Genomic DNA, 21,171 nt, shown 5'->3' with positions numbered 1-21,171 from the left:
CCGCCTCCGCCTCCTCCTTCCCCTCCCCGCCAGGCGGGCGGGCGGTGCCGCCGCTGTCGCGTCCAGGTGCCGCCGCCTATCGGCCTGACCTGCCCTGCCAGTCCCCGCCAGCCCGACCCCTGCCCTTAGCCGGAGCTCGCCCCTCGTTCTCGTGGAAAACCGAAGCGGCCACCGCCGCCCCCGGCCGCTCTTTTCCCAACCACTCCCCCACTACGCTTCCCAGTTCCGACTACGTTACCCAGGGCGCCGCGCGGCCTCCCCCACGCGTGGCGCCGCGGGGAGCCGGACGCGGAGCATGTTGGGGCGCGTAGGCCCCGCGGGCCGCACCTGCGGCAGGACGGCGCCTCGGCGGTTGCCCCAGGCGGCCCCGCGGCGGCGGGAGGCCGAGGCACAGCGCGGGTGCGGCCGTGGCCATGGCGGCCGGCGGGGCCGGATGGCGCCCGTGCCTGGCGGCTGTGGGAAGAGGGCGCCAGGGCGGCGATGCCGTGCGCGTGGCGCAGAGGTGGCTGTGGCTCCCGGTCCCCCTGGGGTTCCAGCTGCCGCGGTAGCTGCGGCTCTTGCCGCGGGTGCCAGAGCTGCACGCGTGTGTGCAGTGTATCACAGCGCTGCCTGCGCGCTTGAGCTTGCTGGATTAATGATAATAAGGCTATAATTAGAAGTTTGGGGAACGAAGGCTGAATATAAGAGGCCATTTTCTCCAGAGACACCGGAATATGGCCCCAGGCGTATTCATGAGGAAATAAAACAATAATGGAAAAAACCATAGCCGAGAAACGCCTTCACCATGCACACTCAGAAGTGGAACTGATGTCTCAGTGGCTGCTTTCATTCCTTCCTCCTTCATAGAATCAACAACCCCGAGGGAAGATTTTTTTCCTTTATTTATTACTTGTTTGTTTTTTTTTTTCTGTAAAGCAGCTATTAAAAAGGCATAAAAATGGGAATGATGTAATGATTATTGCCAAGACAGTTACTCAAAGACCTGAGTCACTGAGCAGTCACAGTCTGCAGCTGTCTGGCAGGCTGTAGTCTTTGATTTTAGTTGCTTCTTTGCTCCTTCAGATTTCCTCCAGCCAAGAAGTTAAGGATCTATAAAAGCCACTGGAGAAAAGTTTAACTGTGTCTTGTAAAGCTAGAGAGGTATGTAACGCATAATTAAATGCAATATTGACAGAGAACTTTTTCTTTTTTTTAAACAACTGGAAATACATAAATCCTGAATGTCAGTGCTAAAAGATGCTATGACAAAGTAGTCAGTTCAGAACAAAGACACTGAGCAACTGCAGATGATGGGAGGCAATTGTGTGTATACAATTCATGGAGCATAATTCCTTAAAGAAACCTTATAGTCCATATTTTGTCTGCTTTTGCTAATATATATATATATATATATATATATATATATACAGTCATGACTTCTGTATCCCTGCACAGAGCTTGTGGGAAGTCACTAAAAGGCACATGGAGCTGCTGAAGTAAGTAATTTTTCTCCAGTCTTCTTGACACAATGGCAAACTTTGCTCTAGTACAGTCACTTCTGAGGCCATAGATCATCTCATGACTCCTCAAGCAACAGTCAAGATTGTTTCAGGATATTATTCTCCAGTATAGCTGAATCATATTAACACTTCACTGTTGCCAAAGCAAATATTACCTTGGGTCTCAAAATAAATTTGGATTCATAGTGTCCTAGTATTGGGGTGTTAGTGTTACTTTCCAAAGAGTCTCAGACACAGGAATCTGTTGTTCTGCTATTTTTGTTTGGTGTAGGAGAGCTCTGAGATTATGTTTTGGTATGGTTTCTTGTAAGGGAAGAAAATGATAGACACTTCACTTCCAGAAAACCTTATATTTAATAAAGATCAAGTCAATCACTACTGGCTGGTACTGCAACATTTAGAATTTTTATGTAATACATGGTATTATGTGGGTCCATCATCTGTCCCCTCTTCTTTGCAAACTAAATGGAGGCTTTCATTCCAGTACTAAAAGATACTAAATATTCCTTATTGGCACTATTCACTAACTGTATTTATAGTATAGTTCTAAAACCTGGTAACTTTTGACCAAAGCACAAACACAACTGGTGTCTAATGCCCTTTATCAAAAACAGGCACTGCACTTGTTGTGGCTCATCTGGTGTAAGCAAGAAAACCAGCAAGAATGTGAAATGCCACTGTCCTGGGTTTTTCCTCTAACACACGTGGACTGTATTTGCTTTTTGCCTGCCTTGGTCAAGCTGAGCCTGCTCTGGGAGAGGTGGGCATTTAGAGGTGTCACGAAACAGCAAGAGCTTATGTTAAAGGAATGAAGGAATGTGACTGCCTTTTTGGCATTAGCAAGATGGTATGTAGGATTGCCTTTGTAAAACTGAACCCATGGAAGGAGTGTACCCTGGTAAAGCTCGGGTTGTATCATCTTCTGAATTGTTTACAGTGTTATTGACTGGATACAAAGAACTGAGGCAGTTACATTTATCACAAATTTCACACTCTTTTGGGTACATTCAGGCTTTTCATCTGACTCCATTTCCTGCCTCCTAATAAATGCAAGAGACTCAGGAATTTTTGATAAACACTAAATAGAAGCAGTGTGAGATCTCCATTTCAATCAGATGTTTTAATGATAAATGTGAAATTGTTACATCCCTGTGTTTTCAATTATACTAATGAAATATCCCATATATTCTGATTATGCATTTATAAAAATACATACCAAGTAGTTTAGAGGAGAATTTGGCTAAGAACTCCAGTAGTTCAGAAAATCAAGAGGGTGCATGAATGAAGGGAAAGTGCTATAACAAGGAAGAAGGCCAGCTGGACTGTTAGCTCATGGGTCAGAGTGTGCTATTTCTTTATCCTTAATGAAACATCTTAATTGTGTTGAAGGACTACTGAGTGATGTTAATACTTTTCTGATATGGTTTCTCCTACTGTAAGCAATTTCTGAGTCTCAGGAAAGATACAGATTGAAGAAATGACCCTTGGCAATAAAAATGTCAGGGCACATGGCCTGTGGTAGGAGTTTTCTGTTAAAATTGGTTCTGTGACAATGATGTAATACACAGATATTTAAGGAAGTCTTATCTACATTAAAACAGTGGTTGCAGAAAAGTAGTCTGTGGGCCCTGTGGGCCATGGTTAGCTAATCTGCATGTGTTATTCAGAACAGTGTTAAAGAATAAACTTTTGAAATTTTCTACTAATCTCATTAAAACATCCAGTAAAAGTTAAGTTAGTTTTACTTAATGATTAGTTACAGCATCTTTAGAGCATTTTCTTGTTTTAGGTTGTTGTTAAGATGTACATTGACTCACAAAAAATATTAGGTGTTGAAAAGGCTGAAGTAAAAAAAAGCCTTAGAATCACTGTGCCAGACACGGTTGGCATCTGTAGTATTTCAAGCTCTCCAGAATGCTGTCAGCTTAGCTTAGGAGGAAGAGAAATCATTATACAGTCAGGATAATTTTATTTGAACAGTGTGCTAATGTAATTGATCCCTGCTTGTTGCCTGTTATTACTATTTTAAAATTAGTTTTTCCATTTAAAATTTCCCTTAATTGTTTTTGTTACATTCATTAATCTTTTTTCATCATGATAAAAATGAGATAAAGAACATTACAAAGTACTGGTTTTGTATGTTATCACAAATTACATATTTGGATGCACTAGCAAGTGTTCCTAGGTCTGTTTTTTTTTGTTAGAATAGTTCCCTTATCTGGGTCATTGCAAAAGTGTCAGCTCAAGGGAGGGGAACACGGCAGCCCCAGTTTACACAGGCTTAATCTGTTTGAGAACAGCACCCTGAGTTCACAATCTCTTGAAAGTGCAACTAGGGCTGTGGGTAAGAGCTACTTACCCACAGAAATTCAACAGAAATTCAGTTTAGTTGTTAAATGCAGGTTAGAATTAAATTTTGTCTTTGTTAACCTGAAACTCATATACCCAAGTCTTGAAAACACTTAATTTCTTCTGCTACTAATCCTGTCTGATGTTTTGGGCCATGATGGTATGAGACTAAGCAGGTGAATGGGGCAAAGTGTGACCTTAAAGGCAGGTGATGACGATGTGTCACCCATTCGGCATTCTCATTGAGCTCGGGGCTGGGAAATGTGCCCTGCCAGCTGCCTGTCACTCAGGGACTTGTTTATGTAGCTGTTGAGACAAAGTCGTCTTGTAGCTCCCCAAAGTGTCACTGATACTGCACAGCAGCCAGGCTGTCTCACATACATGTAAGAAAAACTCAAGCCAAAAGCTTTACAAATATTTATGCTTTTATGCTCAAGTTTTTCTCAAATTATTTTTTCTTTTTCTCTCTTTTTTTTTTTTTTTTACATTTGGTCCAGTGTGCTTATAAATAATGCTATAATCCTTCAGTCTCAGAGGTGTAGATTGTCTGTCATTGGAATGCTGAACTGTAGCTATATTCTCAGTTTAAAAGAAATGTGAGGGTTTTCTCAGAGGATGCTGAAATCTTAAGTTTTCAATGTTTACTAGAAACACATTCTTAGTTGTCTTTATCTCATGCTAATGATGGTTAAGCATTTGTGTGTTATTTAAAAAATAATTTTAGTTCTCCAAAACCAACACTGAATTGTCCATTTGCTGAGACTTAGAGTAAAACAAAAATGAAGTCTGTGTGAATAAATTTGTGATCTGATCATTGTATACTTGTGATATTTTGGATGCAGATGTCTCTCACAGCCCCATAGCCTGTAGTAAAATGGAGCTCCAGAACTGGATGTGCTATTTACAAATTAACCCATCTTTATTGCTAAAAGATTGTGAGGGAAAACTGCCAAGTAAGAACAGAGTTTCATTAGTGCAGAGATGGTTTGATGAATCAATGAATCTAAGACTTCTGATAGCCTTGTTTATTTTATATAAATATTAAATATTTTACATGCATCCCTTTAGCATCCAGCTACTTTGTTTGCTCTACAGACCTAGTGGCATCCCATGCTTTGAGGACAAAAGGCAGCTGGTTATCATGTGCAACTGCAAAACCCCTCAGCTTTTGCAATGACCACTGAGTGTTTTTGTACCTCTTTCTGTATTCTGCAGTATGATTAAGGTTTAAAAAGGATGTCACCAAATTTTAATCTTACATTAAATGGGAAATAAAAAATACCATCATGCAGACATTATTGATATTAAGTAAAAATGAACGCAAAAAATGTAAGGAACATCTCTTAATTTCATATTTTCTCTTACCAGATGAGATTGCTGAAACTAAATTCATGAACATCAAAACTAATTGATGTCTGTTTGTGTTTGCTAACTCTCTCTGATTTTCCAAGCATGGCCATGTGTTTGTAAATAGTCTCAGTGAACACAACTGGACTATCCATGAATCAAAGCTTTTTCTACAAGTAATAATATAGATTTATATATTGCTACAAGCAGATGTATATATTGATACAAGCAAAACATAAACTAATAGGGCTGGGAAGAACAGTGTATCAAAGCAAAATGCACTCCTAATCATTCTAATTTTTTCATGTGGTGATGGTAGCTTCACAAACAGACAGGTAAAGTATTTTTCTTGTAATTTTTTTATAAACAAGTAATAGTATTATTTTTTGTAGAAAATAACACATAGTATTTAATTATCTGATGTAAATAAAATGAAAATCTATCAGTTTGGAATCTATGATTTTCAGATAACGTATGTCTGTATTCAGGTCAAATTGAGGTCTCCTTTGTTTGTATTTTGAATTAAAATCCATAAGAAATTTCTGTACTTAGAACATGTCTAAAAATGAAGGATGTTAACATGTGAATTTAGATGTAGCACTGAACAAATCCACAGCTACCCATTGCCTGAGGTAAATCAGCATTTCAAGACACAATTGTAGAAGGCAGCTCATAAGCAATAGATTACAAAGAAGAGACAAACTTTAGAGAATAAAGTTGCAGCTAAAAAACATCTGCTCAAAGAAGTGGGAGTTAAAAGTAACTGAAGAGAGGGTGCCACTTGTGTGGAGGGAGAGAGAATGCTCTTGAAGTGTGCCAGAGAAGCCAGGAAAAATGCATAGTGAAGCATAGGAGCACTTACTGTAACATAGCAAGACCTGACAGGAACCATGGCAGTTGTCAGTCTAGGAAACCCTACCAGAGTTATGATCACCTTGTACTTGGAAGCGTTAGGAGAAAGGAAAGGAAAAGTCTCATGGTTGTGAGACTGCTGAAAAAAGCTCCATAGACTTTCTGAATAAACCCATTAGCTTTTAGGTGAAAACACTAACTTTTATCCTGCTGCTATCATCAATAGGGTTTGCTAGTATTTGGCTTGCTTTATTTAGTGAGGAGGAAAACATCTGTAATGCTAGTCAGGAGTATTTTAATTGAATACTTTTGCTTACAAAATATATATACAAAGTCCTGTTTCTCTAAACATAATAGAAATAAATAGCAGTACATTTATTTTTCGTGAGTTTTTCTGTCACTGTTTGACTACTGTTAATATTTTCTGAGAATGTCTTCCTAAATTTCCCAGATACTACTGTAGAAATGAACACTTAATTCCCCTTTAAATTTTGTTTTGCTGGAAGGAATCTGCTGAGCACAGTTACCAAACTTAAACAAAATATGATTGACAAGAAGCCAAAACCAGCCTTAATAGCAGTAATCTCTCATCCTAGAAGAAACAAAGATCAACTTTTTCTTCTCCCACTTCAGACACAGTAATTAAAATTACTTGTTTGCTTGATAACTACAAATTTTGTTTTGTAGTTAGAGAGGGGTTTTTTTCAGCAAGTTTGAAGATAATATGTGGTTACAGGGTCACAAAATCCTTAGGGCTGGAAGGGACCTCTTGAGATCATCCAGTCCAGCCCTCCTGTCAAGCCAGGGTCACCAAGAACAGGAACTTATCCAGGTGGGTTTTAAATGTTTCCAGAGAGGGAGACCCCACAACCTTCCTGAGCAGCCTGTTCCAATGCTCTGCTACCTTCAGTGGAAAGAAGTTGTTCCTCATGTTGAGGTGGAACTTCTTGTGTTTTAGTTTATAGCTCCTCATCCTGTCACTGGGCACCACTGAAAAGAGTCTGGCACCATCCCCTTGGCACCCTCCTTTGAGAGGCTTAAATGCATTAATGAGATCCCCTCTGAATCTTCTCCAGACTGAACAGGCCCAGCTCCTGCAGTGTCTCCTCATGGGAGATGCTCCAGACTCCACATTGTCTTTGTGGCCTCTGTTGGACCCTCTCCAATATCTCCTTCTCTTTCTTTTGCTGAGGAGCCCAGATCTGGACACAGTATTCCAGAGGTGGCCTCACCAGGGCTGAATCATCTCTCAGCCTGCTGGCCACTCTTCCCTATGCTCCCCAGGACACCATTGTCCCTCCTGGCCATAAGGGCACTGCTGGCTCATGGACAACTTGTCATCCACCAGGAACCCCAGGTCCTTCTCCACAGAGCTCTCTCCAGTAGGTCAGTCCCCAGTCTGTGCTGGCACTTGGGGTTTTCTTCCCCACATGCAGGACCCTGCACTTGCCCTTGTGCCCTGTTGTGCTGCTCTCTGCCCAATTCTCCAGCCCATCAAGGTCCCACTGAATGGCAGCAGAGCCTTCAGGTGATCCATGACACTCCCCCAGTTCAGTGTCATCAGCCAACTGGCTGGGGGCCTCTATGATAGACAAGTTGGATAAGAATGGGCCCAGTATTGATCTCTGGGGAATGCCAGTGACTCACCTCCAACTGCATTCTACTCTGCTCATCACCCCTGAACTCTGCCATAGTTCTTTAACATTGCACTGGAGGGGTGATTAAAACATGCTTCCACATTTTAAACTCTGATCACTGTCTACAACTTCTTTTTCCCTCTTTAACTGATGGATGAATTCTTGAACTGATGGATGAATTCTTGAACTCTTTTGAAGGCAGTGGGTGATGTAGCATTGACCTAATCAGATTTAACATTTTTAAAATTTAAATTCAATTTTATTTATTTAAATTAAATCTTAATTTCACATTTTGATTTCATGCAAACCTAATTCTATTGTATTTCTGATGTCCAAGATAGAGCAATTTCAGTTTCCCTGCCTTTCCCTCACCCTTGGACCTTGTTCATTCCAGCTGTAGTAAGGCTGCAGAAGACTTTGAGGCTCTAATTTTAATACAAGCAGCACTTTGCTCCATCATGTGTCTCCTCTGTTTGAGAAGTGAGTCTTCTCCTCATATAGGGCACAACACAAGGTCTCCATTGTGCACTCTGATGCAACAGATAAACTTCCTTGAAAAGTGATCTTTTTAATCTGATAACTTTAAATAAGGCAACATTTTCAGAAGTCATGCTTTCTTTAAATAGTGCACATTTTTGGTAAGAGAGAATCTATGTTAGAAAAAGCTATGAAAAATGCCTAGAGTATGTTTAAAAATGAGAAACATCAGCAAATAAGGGTCCCTCTTAAAGTATTAAAATATTTATGCAGTGAAAACAACCAAAGCCAGTATGTTAAGAACATTCTTTTAGACCCTGTACATACATCTCATACAAGCAGACTGATTTAAATTGTGTAAAATACTCAAGAGCAATCTTTTAAATGATAATTTAAAGTAATACATAATTTACTATTTTTGTAGAGCTGATCCACTCTCCATCAGTGAAAGCAAGGTAAATTTGAATTTGAATATATTCTTTGGCCTTATATCTTAATTTAGCTCTTCCATTTTTTCCTCATTTTTATGGGAAACAATTTTGACACAAATTCAGGCTGATTATGGCAGACTTTGGCAGACCAACCCATTATTAATGTCTTTGAATTTCTGTACTTGTTTGAATTTTTTTTAATGTGTGTGGCATACAATGACTCTGATTAAACATTCTATTGGTACAGTAAACTAATATCATCTTATTTATAAAATTCCTTATTTAATAGCATCTGCCAAATTCAATATAAAGAGTTGATAACATACATTATTTCTTACCTCAACGCCTCTTTAAGAAATTGTGATCATGTGGGAAAATATGAAAGCCTTCAATAGTAAAAAAAAAGTGTCCTTGCTAACAAATTGAATTCATAAGTAGTTTGCAGTCTGCTAAATTTATTGAACTTCACAGCTGTGGAGGCAAGCTTATATTCTTCTTGTGCAAGTTCTTCTACTCAGCCACCTCTGAGCAAGCAGCTGTATGATTACTCAGCTTGCCCTATTCTAAGGATGGATTGCAAGACTCGGCATTTTGATTTGAGCAGATGAATAGGAAACCACAGGATGCAAACTGTAGGATGTAAACTTGCAGCATGTCAGCTGTTTTATAAAAACTGCCTCTGTGCACATCCCTACCCTGCTATAGTTCATGGGGAAGGTGGTGAGTCCGTCCCACTGAATATTTATTCCTCTTGCATATACCATGAGATGGAAATACCAGGTGTTAGTCTTCATGACTGACACAGCAGTATGTCAGCAATGTGCCAGTCATGGAAGCATCCATGATACACAGAGAAATAACAGCTCTGTAACATTTCCTTGACAAATTCAGCAGTGACTAACTCCTCTTCCTTTGCTGCAGCAGAACAGGCTGTATATACCTGCATGGCACACAAGAACAGAGAGAGACTGAGAAAGGGCTCCTGAGGGAAGTGTGATGTCATGAGAGGACAAAAAATTCTTCTGCACAAAGCCTTTTCCTTTCCCCCTTTATTTCTGAGAAAGGAGTGCTGCTTCCCTCACAGAATCCCCAGAATGGGGCAAGATGGAAGGAACCACAGTGGGTCATCTGGTCCAAGCTCCCTGCTCAAGCAGGGTCATCCTAGAGCACAGGATTGCATCCAGAGACTTCATAACCTCTCTGGACAATCTGTTCCAGTGCTCAGTCACCCACACAGTGAAGAAGCTCTTCCTCATATTCAGGTGGAACTTCCTGTGCATCAATTTCTGTCCTACTGCTCAGCACCATTGAGCAGAGCCTGGATCCATCCTCTCAGCACCCCTCCTTTAGATACTCACAGACATGGATGAGGTCCCCTCTCAGTTGTTTCTTCTCCAGACTGAACAGTCCCAGCTCCTTCAGCCTTTCCTCATAAGAGAGATGCTCCAGTCCCTCAATCACCTTTGTTTTCCTGAGCAGCCAGAACTGGACACAGCATTCCAAGTGCACCTCACCAGGGCTGGGCAGAGGGGCAGGATCACCTCCCTTGACCTGCTGGCACTGCTCTCCTAATGCACCCCAGGATTCCATTGGCCTTCTTGGCCACCAGGAAACACTGCTGGCTCATGGACAGTTTGCTGTCCACCAGGACCCCCAAGTCCTTCTCCACAGAGCTGCTCCTCAGCACGTTGGCCCCCAGCCTGTACTGGTGCCTGGGGTTATTTCTCCCCATGTGCAGGACCTGCATTAGCCCTTGTTGAATTGCAGGCAGTTCCCCTCTGTCCATCTCTCCAGCCTGTCCAGGTCCTTCTCAAGGGTTCTGCAGCCCTTTGGGGTATCGACCGCTCCTCCCAGCTCTGTGCTGTCAGTGAACCTGCTGAGAGGCATCTGCTCCTTCATCCAGGTCATTGATGAACTTGTGAAACAATACTGGGCCCAGTATTGAACCTTGGAGACACCACTGGTGACAGGCCTCCAACTAGACCCTGTGCCACTGATTACAACCCTCTGGGATCTGCTCTTTCAGAGAGGCCTCCCTCCACCTCACTGTCCACCAACCCAGTCCACAATTCCTGACTTTGTCTATGAGGATATTCTGAGAGACCTTGTTGAAGGCCTCACTAAAAGGCAATCAGGTTGGTCAAACATGATCTGCCTCTAGTGAATCCATGCTGACTACTCCTGATCACCTTATTGTCATCCATGTGAATAGAGATGGGCCTCCAAAATAAGGCACTCCATGACCTTTCCAGGGATTGAGTTGGTTGTTGTTGCCTGTGCAAATCAAAAAGAAACAGAGTATAAGATTACCTTACAGCACTTGCCTTATTTAAGTTAATATTGTTACATTATCTTGTGTGCTGTTACAAGAAGAAATGCTATTGTGGTGATAAATTAGTTTCTGTAAAAAACTATCAATGTGTCTCTCTTTTACTCATTACAAGTTATTTTTGCAGCTGTGTGATCCTGAAAAGTGCAGATCCTTCCAAAAAGATCTCACTGCCATTATTCCATCCCAAGCCGAAATTACGTTACTTAAAAGAAAAAGTTAAATGTCACTGACGTGTTTTATGAAAAATCCTTTCCTTAGGATTTTTCCCCTCCTGAGAAACTGAGAGGCCTCAGGAACAAACTGTAAACAATTCTTATCTGCTGCTGTGGAATGCAACAGCAGGGGAATCTGTGATTGGCCTCATCAGGCTGTTTCAAATTACGGGCCAATCCAGATCACCTGTCCGGCCAGTCTCAGTCTGAGAGAAGACCTTTGTGATTCATTCCTTTTCTATTCTTAGCTTAGCCTTGTAGTGAAATACTTTCCTCTATTCTTTTAGTATAGTTTTAATATATTATCTATCATATAATAATAAATCAAGCTTCTGATACATGGAGTCAACTTTCTCGTCTCTTCCCTCATCCTGCAACCCCTGTGAACAAGACCACAGTTAAATGCATGCCATGTGACAATTTACCAGTTGAAAATGAAAATGTCTTATTGAAATATACTGCTTGTATACATCTTTATTTATTTGCTTTAACTGTGCTAGGAAAAATAAAATCTATTTCATAAAGACAAAATAATTAGCAAGTTTTAGTGATTCAGTGAAGTATCAGTTTTTGTGAGAATTTTATTCAGAAATTTTAACTCACAGTAACATGACAGTCAAACCAAAGACTCATTTCAGAGTTCCTCATACACCTGTTTGGCAAACTGTCAGAAAAAGGTTTAGGCAAAAGCATTGTGGAAGTCATGATATGTCAACAACAGGAATATCAATTTACTTGTTTAATTTAGATCTAAAAAGTGGCTACCTATTGTACAAGCTATTCTCTACAGATTGATATCTCAACTGAATGGAGATCATTTAAGAGATTATTTCATATGGATTAGTTGTAGGGATTAATATATCCAATAAACTTTGTTAGGAATGAGTTTCTGACCTAAACAATTGGTGGAAAGTAATTAGTATTTAGCACAATATCTGGCACAAGTAATTAGTATTTAGCACAATGCATCCATGGCATCACAATGCATTTTGATTTTTTCTTTATTCTTAGGTTCCCATCATTATATCTTTTTGGGTTTTTTAACATTTCTTAGTATCTTCAAGATTTAATGAAAGAGAAGGAAAAGATAGCAATATTAATTGTATTGTGAAGGTATTTTTGCTGTTAGATAACTAGATGTTAGGAAAATGGTTTTGTTTTGTCTGCTGCTATGGAAAGAATGAAGTAAAAACTGAGTGTTGTATATTCTGAAATTATTAGATTGAGTAAATATCATTTTAATGGTATGCCATTGTTTGAAAAATTATTTTCTAATACCAAAGCATTTTCCAAGAATTTCAAAAACAAAATGATGTAATAAACAGCCTTATCCTAGGTGGACTAAAATACAATTAATAATAAACTTTATTCTACTTAAACAGTGTTCTCAGAGACTGTGCAAACTTTTTGGAATTTAAGACAGGTATCTATTGTTCATACCTATTATTCTCAGAAGCATCAAAATTTAGGATACAGTATAATTTTGGTTTGTTTTTATTTGCTGAATGCTACTTAAAATTGTTGCACTTGCAACTCTACAAGCAGCCAGTGATGAGTAGGACCATGATGAAAGTAAAACTCTTGAAATGCCCATGTCTGGGTCTCTTTATTCTACTTTGAGATAACTTTGTGCTTCAATAATGATTTTGTAATTCTTCTTTTTCTTTGAAGACAGGTTAAAGACAGTAGATAATGAGCTGTCCATTTAGCTGCCCTTTGTTTCATTCACCACAGTATCTAAACTTAAGTAAGCCTTTCTGTCAGTCCTAAAAAACTCACTGCATGTAATTGTTCTACTTTCTTTGAATAACAGCTTATGGAGTAAGAAGAAAGCAAGATCAAAAATTCACAGTTTTTACTTGATTGAGAGTTTATAAGTAAATAGAACAAAGGAGTAACTAACAGTGATGGAAACATACTAGGAGTTACATGTAGCAAAAGTATTTGACACAAATTTTGTGATCTGTAAAATTTTATACACCACAGGCCTTCCTGATCCAAAACTAATCCAAATCTATCAAATCTAATTTTTTCATGGGGTAGTGAGGATGTCTCTGAACGTGTATTTTACAAGGGGGTTCTCAACTGCAGATGTTTCCTGAAGCATATTCGCCATCTGACCCTTACCCATTTGGCACACTATCTTAATGCCAATTATAAAATGTTCACGTCTATTTTTGTGGCTTTTCATACTTTTTATTAAAGAGCTTACTCTCAGCATGTAATTAATGCTATTTATTATACTGCAAGAAACGGGTATGAAACGGGTAGGATCTTTACTGGGATAAACAGTGCCGTTTATGTAGGTTTGGTTTCCTCTCCCTCGGCTGCCATCTATTGTACCTTTCTACTTTATCACTAGATGGCAACATAGCATAACTCCAGATCAAAAGCTCCTGTAACCAGAAATGGGCTTTTTTAATCCCGTTTTTCACAGCAGGGCATCAATACTTCACTTCCCCCCTTGAAATGGGAACTGAGGCATTCTGGCAGTTTCAGTAAATGGCTTCTTAACAGTGTGAGTTCTAGTATTACTTACTACCTGCTACTTTTTTTTTAAATGCAACTGAACTACAGAATAATCAAGTCAGAGAAAATAAAGCTGCCTTATTTAGAGTCTTTTTTCTCCTACCAAATCCATTGGAAGGAGGAGAATCCATTGGTTCATCTGAATTATCTCACATATATTTGGTTATTTTGTGGAAACACCTTAAATTGAAGCCAGTGGCACATATGTTCACATCCAGAAGAGCAGAATTTGCATAACTTTGACTTTACAAATATTTCATTTATTGAGATAAGTCTGGAAGTTAATATATGGTAGAAACACTTGAAGTGAGTTTGGGGTGAAGCAACTTGTATCCATTAATCATATGCAAGAGATGCCTTACCATCCCTTTTGAGAGCACTGAGCACATAGATTAATTCAAATTTTAGTCAGACTGGACAGGAAGATTATCACTTGACAAGGTGTGAAAACTGAAATTTCAAGCTCAGTTTCTCTGGAGATACATTTTCCAGTGAAATGAGGAAAAAAGAAACAAGACCAATGTAAACTGAGCTACCCGGGTTTTTTGCTTTTGGAACCTTAAACAGACTCAACAGTTTTGTTCAGTATTTGGTAAACAGTTTTAGAGGCTCTTAGGCTTCTTAAGTCTTCTCTGAAACTTAGCTTCTTAGGAAACTCAAACCAGTTTGTTAGGGTAAGAATAGGCTCTGTCCTGCATCACATTTACTCCTGAAGCCATAGTTAGAAAGCTTAATACTAAGCTGAATTGTTTGATTTTTGAGTTTCTGTTAGCCCTGCTGCATTCTGATGTATTGAAACAGAATTGCTTGGGCCTTGATAATTGAACAAGTCATCTGCTTCAGAGATGATGGTCTTTTGTAGTCATATCCATTATTATCCTATGTATTTAATGAGTCATATTCTGCCAACTGAAATTAAGGAAACAATATTGGAAGGCTGTTAATTAACTTTCATTATCCACATTCTATTTTTCTTTGGAATGTTTTCAAGGAAACCTCATAGGTTTCAAACTCACTCCAGACCAGAGCCATGTTCATATCAATATAGATCCAAATAAAGTGGTAGTATTGCTTTGTACCTATAACTGGGAGGATGACACAGATCATTGATCTCTATAAGGAACCCATCAATGAATGCTTTAGTAGAACTCATTTATAATGTACCAAATAGACCCAGCATGGCCAAGTGAAGCATATAAGGATACAGAATTACATAATGTGATTTGTTATTTTTATAGGATTCTCTAAGTTAGTTGTTTAGCAAGCATACTCACATTTTCTGCTTGCAGTGCATTAGGGATGCATGTGTAACCATCAGCGTGATACATGCACAGACACACACAGATAGACAATGGGTAAGAAACTAAGAACTCTTCTTCTAAAGATTTAGAAACTCCTGTTTTCAAGTCTGCTAGCCTACATGATTTATAATAAGCCTATTCTTGCACAGAGGTTGTCCCTTTTAAGTCCCATTTTCTTTTACTGCTTGTCAACACAACTCTTGCAGAACTATCACCTGCTTGGTGTATACCTCAACTTGGTTTGCTATTAGTTCTCCTTAAAATGCCTTCTTCTACACACTGCTAGTAGCTCAAAGGAGGTTGTGGGAAAGGCAGGGAGAAGGTGTCCTCAGTAATAGTGAAAGCTGTATTATTCCATGGTGTTACAATGTTACTCAGCCAAGTCTTTCAGTCAGGTAGAGTTTTCAGAGAGCACTGGGATATGGATATGCATGGTTTGCTAAGCTTAGCAGTTAAAGTCCAGCTGCAGGCAAATTTTGTTATTTTTCTCCCTGATTCTATTTCATCATCTGTCTGATGGAATTAGAACAGAATTTGGAAATAGTTGTGTACCACTGAAGGTGCAGTTCTTCCACGAATGTGACAGTAATCATGTAGCTGAATGTTTTTCAATCAGTTAAATTAACTGAGGTTTCCATCTTTCCAGTTTCTCTTTCTTTATGTGCTGTTTCTTCAATTTCCAGATTATGAACACTCAATGGACCTGCAGTATCTGATGAAATGATAGCAAAAATGCATGGAAAGCAAACAGTACTTCAGGATTGTTTTATTTTAGATATTTCTTATATCATTCCAAGGCCCAAAAAATCATTTCCTAGCCATGAAAATTGTGTCTCCCTCTGTTCCCTACAAAACAATCTCTCCATTAAACCTGTAAATCTGTATGCTTCCCAACATCAGGGTTTTTTTTAAATGTTGGAACTTCCAACATAAAGGATAGATTCAGAACTTACACAGAAATAAAAGTACATTGTCAGGTACTTTGACCCAAGGCCTAAATAACAATGTAACTGATGTGACTTAACAGATAATTGAATCAAATTTTTAATAAATGGTACTTGTAAGTGAAATGCTAAGAAGTAAAACACAAGCTTCCTGAAAGTGAAATAACTGGAATATGTTCAAGATTCTGGTGTTCATCCATCTATCCAGTGCAGGTAGATTATCTCTAGCTCTCATGTGATATTTAAGATGTGGATGGTGTTCATTGAATGTCTGGATGAATCTATTTTAGATCATTCCATTGATGTAATGCTGGTTTTGGAATTAAAAATGACCAGACAGCAACAAGTTTATTTAAAGAACATTTTGACATAAGGTCAGCCCACTGTCTCTGGTTCTCACTGCATGAGCTCATGCAGCCATATGAAATCATTTTTAGGGTCACAGCTTAAATTTGTAAATGTATTTCAGTGAAGCTCTTCAAATTACATTAGCTGCAAATGTATCCCAAACCATCTTGATTTCTTAATGTACATCCTTGATACAAACTTTAAGATATGTTACTATTTACCTAATCCCTGTGTCATTTCTCCTACAGAGTGGAAAACAAGTACTTGGCAGCATGGACACCTTCTTGGATATAATGAAACATTTAATAAAATAGGAGATACAGCAAACTGAATAAAGTTCTTGAATTTTGAAAATGCTGCTTCTTTATCTAGAGAGCTTGTTATCTATGACTCAGTCCCATCTAAATTTATGTTATTGCTGATCTACACTGGCTGCAGCTCCTCCACTTCCCCCCCCCCAGTTTATAATGAAGACAGATAATTTTGGGGCGTAAAAAAATTTTACTTTCCTGTTCCCTGCAGGTCTGTTATGAGGATGACATGCATAAATGCAACATCTTTTGGGCTGCTATGGGATGATGCATTTACAAAAACAGCACTGCTAATGGATATTGCCAAGTATTTGGATCAAAATCTTCTCTATCAGGAATTCTTCATAGGATCACTATTGTTGCCAGATTATTCTCAGTTAAGTAAGTAATATTTTAGAGTAGTTATTTTTTTTAAATTAAGTGGTAAAGTAATAGAAATTCCAGGTAGGAGATCATTGAAGATAATTTGATCTTTTAAAATGACAGCAGCAGAAAAACTCATTTTATTGCTCTGTTAAGAGTGAAAATTATTATTTTTAGATTAACAGATATACCATGAAGAGAGTTAGCAAACCAGAGCTATTTATTCTTCAGATATTGTAAGCCTGCATCTATATCAGTATGATTCTAATAAGAAAATTCTGGTTTTCAGTCTTAGCATTTCTTACAGGAAGATAATTAGATTATTTCTGTCTGATTCTGTTTGACGAGAAGGTAAATGACATAATAACTTTGATTTTTGCCAAGAGAAGGTGACTAAAATGGCATGATAACTTTTCAGTACATCAAAAAGAGATTATTTTGCAGTTTTCTGTCATTGTAAGGCATTGGCTTTTGGATTACAATCACAGAATCATACTGAAGATTTGTGGAATTTCTAAGTGGAACACAACTGTTTCTAAGAAAAGTCCTTTTATTCATTATTCTAGCCTAAGGAAATCTCCTAAGTCTTTCCCCATGGTAATTGCTCCTCTTTACTTGGCTATTATAGGAAAATCAGCCTATTCACTCAATAGGCAATGGTATGGTTATTTGGCTACTTGAGTCACCTGGCAACTGTACAAAAGAGCAATCTCAGTCCATCTCCATGAAGTTCATCCCAGACCAGTGCTGGACATCACCACAGCCATGTCCTACAAAATTGTTCCTGAAACAGCAGCTCTACAATTTTGAGCTGCTGTTCTATTCAAAAACCTTTCAGATGGTGCAGGACCATATGGAAAAAATCTCTCAGACAAAATTAGCCAGTTCCAAGGCCACAATAACCATCCATTGGAACAAGGCTTGCAAGATGAAGCTATCAGGCTTACTGGGCACTCAGTCTTATCTACTGCTACATTTCCTGTGACACAGAGGCAGATCCTAACAAGGCAGCCTGGTGATGGCTGTGCATAGAGCAGCAGCTGAGGCACTGTAGACAAAGAACAAGAAGCCATCAGGCAGAGTGGGGCATAACTGCCAGCCCAACCAGTGCACACTGCAGGCAGCCAGACCAAGGGTATTGCCAAGAGTAGTTTCATAAAAGGACTTGATAAATATTTCTGCTAATAACCTCTAGGTACCATAAAAAGGCATGCTGACAGTGCCATCACAGGATGTCAAGGCACTGAACTAATTTTCTTGTTGATCCTTTTTAAAGAGAAGTCAGGGCTCACAGAAGACTCTACCATTTCCATGTTGATTGAGCAAGAACCATGACAAAGAAACCCATAAATCAATCTTCCAGTGTTCTTTGCTGGGAGGGTTTCTGACACAAGGCCACTGCAGCTTCCCCAGCTGATCCACAAAAGTCTTGTGTTACTACCCCTGGCATAGGCAAGAGAATTCTCTGTCCAAATGGGAAGACAAGCTGAGCCTTTGACCTTTTTTTCTTGTTAGACTGTAGGATGTTTAAAATAGAAGTGCACTTTAATATACTGTAGCTATAAACAGATCTGCATGACTCAAAATCAGGTCCAGCAACATACCTTACATGAGATAATGACTGAGCTCAAATGCAAAACCAAATTATTCAGGAGATGGAAGCAGGGCAAGCTAACAAGGCCATGCAGGGACAGAACTGGGAAAATCCAAGCTTGGTTGGAATTGAAAGTAGCAAGGAACATGAAGGGTAACAAAAGATGGGTTTGTAGGTTCATCAATAGCATAAGGAAGAAAATGGAAAAGGTGAACCCACTGCTAGGTCAGGCTGGAGATCTACTAACAAAGGGTAAAGAGAAGACTGAAGTACTTAGTGCCTCCTTCCTTCCCTCAGTCTTCATTGATAAATTCTGCTTTCAGTTTTTCCAGGTCTCCATTAGCATTAAATTTTGTGGAGTTACTACTTACAGTATCAATGGATCCAACAGGGACTCCTTGGACAAGCTGGACATGCACAATTCACAGGATGAGACAGGATACCTTTGTGACTGCTGAGAGACCTGGCAGATGCCATTGCAAGGCCACTCTTCGTTGTCTTTGAACTGAACAGCTGTGATGATCAAGGGAGAAAGGCAATCAATAACAGATGATTTTAAATGCTCATGTATTCTTTGTGCCAGATTTCTACATTTTTTATAATCTTTTAAGAAAATTTCCAGAAATTGCACCTCTCTGTGAATCTAAGGCACCTTGGGTTTCTCATTTATGGCTGAAAATTGGTGCTTTGCTAATCTTGACTATTTCTACACTTTTGAAAATGAAACAGAAAATAGCAATTGCCACAAAGACGAAGAAACCTTTGAGTGTATTGCTCCAATACAAGAATAGAAACATGTCACTGCATAAAGTAAATGTAAAGATTGGTGAACGATGACTTTGGTTGTGTTCTTCTCTGAGATTTTCTGTGTTTCCATGTGCTCAGGCACCTTGTTTTTCAGTTTTACAGTGCAGAAGTCCCTGGGTTCACACATTTTGCTTCCTTTGTGGTGACAGTGCCCACAACTGATCTCTGCCCCTTGACCAAACAGCCAGACTGATCTCTGTGAGCATCCTGGAGTTTCCCATACCATACTTCCTCACTCTCCCAACTAATCACATAAATGCAAACTGCTGTAACACACACTATACATGGCACATCTTTCTGCAGTATTCACTCATGCTTAACATTGCTTCTCACATCTACCAAATCAGTCTTTTGGCTCAAAAGAAGGATTTTCTTGTCTTTTGCAGATAACTGGAGGAAAAGATAAGCTGCATCACTGAGGAAGTCAGAGCTGTAATACTGTGTAATTCCTCTATCTATAAAGTCTAGTATTTAAATAGCAAAATTCAATTTTTAAGTCAAATAAATGACACTTGGGATTTATTCTTCACAGAACATGAAATTTCTCTCTCCTGTCACTACAGGCTACAAGTTATGTTTTCCTCTCCTTCTACTTTTCAATGCTTCTTACAGACAGAAAACAAACAAGAGACAATGAAGACTAAGTGATTTGTTACAAGTCATTTGTTACAACTATTTCTTCCAGTTAATGCATACTGTTAGTAGGAAATGGAGCCCCTGCCTTTTCAGGTAAGCTTTTTGACCTCTGCAGATTTAAGAAACAGTATTTTCCTCGGTATTCCTCAATATGGAAACAACTATTTTCCACAAAAGTTTTCAGTTTAATAGCCACAAGTTTCCTAGCTTTTAGCCAAAGGAGCAAAGAATATTACCCAATGGACTTATGGACCTGTCCACATATTTTACTGGCAAAGTAAGACATTACTTCCAACCTCAGGTTCACACACAGGTGCCTTAATTACGTATTCTGACAATGAGGAGCCAGACGTGTTTTAAGTTTTTGTGACAATACTCCTTTCCTCTAACCAAAGATCCCTCCCCAAAGCAGGAATTGCTTTTTTAATTGCCTGCATCAACTACGCTGTAGTACTCGAGGGACAAAGCTGTTATGCACACAAAATGGAGATCAGCAGCCAACTGGAATTCTAGCTAAGAGAGGCTAAACATCTAAATGTCTGCAGCCAGAAATGATGGTGGAAGCCAGGAAACCCCTGGGGTGGGAACATCCTCCCTCCTGCAGCACCTCTGTCCCAAGGGCACATCCACAGCCTACTATGAGCAGCATCTTGTTTAAAAGTGCTATGAAGGGCCACTGCTTGTCTGTATCAAATTGAGTCTGCTGGAAGAGAGAATGTTTTTTTTTTTTCCTCCTGCTTCTCTCCAGCTTTTAACAAAAGGCTTTTCGTTTTGCTGTCGCTTGACAAGGCTGAAGATGAAGCTTACATGGCAAGGTTACTCTTGGAAGGTGCCTGCCGCCTTAGAAGCGGCCCTGCCTTCAGCAGCACCCACATGTGGCTTATCCGCAGGTCAGACATTCTTTCTGCCGAGCCACTTAAAATTTCCGTTCTCCCCTGAACTCAGACGTGAAATGGCGGTGCCGGGGGATGCTGTGAAGCACCACACGGACAAGGAACGAATTAACAGTTGTGCAGCCACCACGCGGACCGGGAACTAACTAATTCTCTTCAGGGAACCAACCACCTTAGGCAAACGAGTGGCGGGCAGGGCAGGCGGGCACAGCCGGACAGCCGCGCCGGGTCGGGTCCCCGGAGGCCGGAGGAAGCCACGGCTGCGCTCTCCGGCCGCCCGGGACAATGCCCCAGGAGGCGGCCGGGACG

The 21,171-nt window shown here is 39.7% G+C and overlaps 1 pseudogene; it reads left to right on the top strand.

Annotated features, from left to right (window-relative positions):
- Positions 1-15,016: 15,016 nt before the first annotated feature.
- On the top strand, positions 15,017-21,008 carry LOC127059341 (uncharacterized; annotated as a pseudogene).
- Positions 21,009-21,171: the final 163 nt, after the last annotated feature.

Source organism: Serinus canaria, chromosome 3, assembly GCF_022539315.1.
Source record: "Serinus canaria isolate serCan28SL12 chromosome 3, serCan2020, whole genome shotgun sequence".
NCBI lineage: Eukaryota > Metazoa > Chordata > Aves > Passeriformes > Fringillidae > Serinus > Serinus canaria.
Note: the sequence above shows the minus strand (reverse complement) of the source record. Positions and strands in the feature narration are given on the sequence as shown.